This window comes from Chrysochloris asiatica, unplaced genomic scaffold (assembly GCF_000296735.1).
Source record: "Chrysochloris asiatica unplaced genomic scaffold, ChrAsi1.0 scaffold00124, whole genome shotgun sequence".
In the NCBI taxonomy this organism is placed as follows: domain Eukaryota; kingdom Metazoa; phylum Chordata; class Mammalia; order Afrosoricida; family Chrysochloridae; genus Chrysochloris; species Chrysochloris asiatica.
This window is the reverse complement of record NW_006408642.1, coordinates 4,647,371-4,649,968: the sequence shown is the minus strand read 5'-3', so window position 1 is coordinate 4,649,968 and position 2,598 is coordinate 4,647,371. Positions and strand designations below refer to the sequence as shown.

Here is a 2,598-nt window from a genome sequence, read left to right as displayed (position 1 = left end):
TGGAGATTTTGGATACATTGGGAGAAGAAAGGAAACACCATTCCTGGAAAATGGGTTGAAGCAGTGATTTTTAAAACAAAGAAAGCAGAACTGGAACATCGTAAAATTTTAATCCTTTCTTTACAGGTTGCCTAGACCATTAAGAAAACTGTAGAAAGTTAGGACACCAGACGGTGGCACGCATCAATTCTCCAGAGTCCTGCTTTGCGGGGTGGGGGGATTTGAATGCACTGCTGGGGGGTCTGTGTTCACACTTGCTTGAATCATTCGCGGCAGATTTTTAGTCCACAGGTTGCTTTCCCCATGTTTCTTTGTAAACTCTTCAGTGTTCTTACAGCATTTTTTACGGTCCTTAGAGTATTCTTCAGCCTCTTCAGCCAGGTCAGCATGGAACAGGTGTTCAGGCTGGGGGTCGTTGACCAGTGCTACAAGGGACTGGATGACTTGGTTAGTTTTGGTTGCTGGTTTCCAGTTTTCAGCCCTAATTACGGGCAGGCAAACCTGATCCTTTTCATTGATGTTTGGGTGATGGATATTTGTTTTAAATGTGATCTTCCTTGGTTTGAATGGATACACTGCTGGAAAGTTGAGTTCGATTCTGAGGACCCCTAATCATATGGAGGGTTGTCAGGAATAATAAGCCCTTGTCAAGTCAACAAATTAGTTTCAGAAGTTTTTCTTCTCACATTTGCAGATTTCTTCAAGCTCCTTCATCAGCCTCTCGCTGGCTTCCATCTTGTATATGGCGCTGCTCCTGTCCCAGAATCTGAGTCTGTTTTTTTATATGGTGTAAGATATGGATTTTGTTTCATTCAAAAGTATTTAATCTTTTGGTTGGCTATTGTCAATGGTATTGTTTTCCTAGTTTCCTTTTCAGAGCTCACTTTATTAATATAAAGGAATCAAACTGATTTTTTAATGTCGATCTTGCATTCTACCACTTAGCTGAATCTTTCATTGAGTTCCAATAATTTTCTTGCTGAGTCTATGGAATTTTCTAAGTATTGTTGTTGTTGTTGTGTGCTGTGGACTTGGTTCCGACTCATAGCGACCCTGTGCAGGGTTTCCGAGGCTGTAAATCTTTACAGGAGCAGAAAGCCTCATCTTTCTTCCATGAAACAGCTGGTAGTTTCGAACTGCTGACCTTCTGGTTCACAGCCTGATTCGTAACCACTAGCATAGAGTTTTACATCTTCTTGCCTATTTGTTGTTGTTGGTAAGTGCAGTTGAGTAGGTTCTGACTCATAGTGACCTTTTATAGGGTTTCTGAGGAGCAGCTGGTGGGTTTGAATTGCCGACCTTTTGGGTTTGCTGTCCAGTGCTGATCCTACAGACTATTTGGATGCCTTTAATTTCCCTTTCTTGTCTTGTCACTCTGGCTAAGACTTTCAGCATAATACTGAATAGGAGTGCATCCTGATGAAGAGCATCCCTGATCATATGGTACCTCTCAAAACGATTGAATATCAACCAGTTCTCTCTAGTACAAATTCAGTGTATTCCTGTCATCTTCTTTCGATGTTTCCAGCATCATTCATATATTTTGTAAATAGAATCCTTCAATAGTGCAACCTGAAGCTTGAATTTCTTTTCTTCAGTTCTTTGGGTTTGAGAAATGCCGGGAAGTTTCTTTCCTTTTTAGTTTTCTAACTCCAGGTCTTTGCATATTTCATTATAAAATTTTACTGTGTCTTCTCAAGCTGTTTTTTGAAATTTTCTGTTCAATTCTTTTACTCTTTCATTTCTTCCAACTGCTTTAGTTTCTTTATGCTCAAGAGCAAGTTTCCGAGTCTCTTCTGACATCTACTCTGATCTTTTATTTCTCCCCTGTCTTTTCAAAACCCTTCTGTTTTCTTCATGTATGATGTTTTTGATGTCATTCCACAACTCTTCTGATCTTTGATCCATAGTGTCTGATGCATCAAATTTGTTTTTAAGATGATCTCTAAATTCAGCTGGAATATACTCAAGGTCCTATTTTGGCTCTGTGAACTTTTTTACATTTTGTCAGCTTCAGCCGGAATTTGCATATGATAGTTTGTTTCACAGTCAGCTCCTGCTCTGGTTTTGGCTGATAATATTACTCTTCTCCATTCTCTCTTACCCCAGATGTAGTCACTTTGATTCCTGATGAGGTCCAGGTGTATATTTAGCTTTTATGTTGTTCAAAAAGGTTTTTGAATAAATAAGTCATTGGTCTTGCAAAATTCTATCATGTGATCTCCAGCATCATTTTTCTCACTAAAGCCATATTTTCCAGCTACAGATCTTTTCTCTTTGTTTCAACTTCCACATTCCAATCACCAGTAATTATCAGTATGTCTTAATTGCATCTTTACAGGTTCAGATTGCTAGTCCTGTCTTCCAAGGTTTCATTGAGTAGGCTCAAACCGTCAACCTTCCGTTTAATCTGAAAGAAAAAGAAAAAATTGGCCAAGGTTTTGCTGTTGAGTAGATTCTGAATCACAGGTATCCTACAGTAGGACAGAGTAGAACAACCCCTAGGGTTTCCAAGACTGTAATCTTCACTCATCTTTCTCCCACAGAGCTGGCTGGTGGGTTCAAACCGCTGACCTCTTTGGTTAGCAGCTGGGCACT

General features: G+C 39.6%; 1 pseudogene; it reads right to left on the bottom strand.

Moving 5' to 3' along the window:
* Window positions 1–183: 183 nt before the first annotated feature.
* Window positions 184–735, bottom strand: LOC102840863 (annotated as a pseudogene).
* Between the last annotated feature and the right edge of the window lie 1,863 nt (window positions 736–2,598).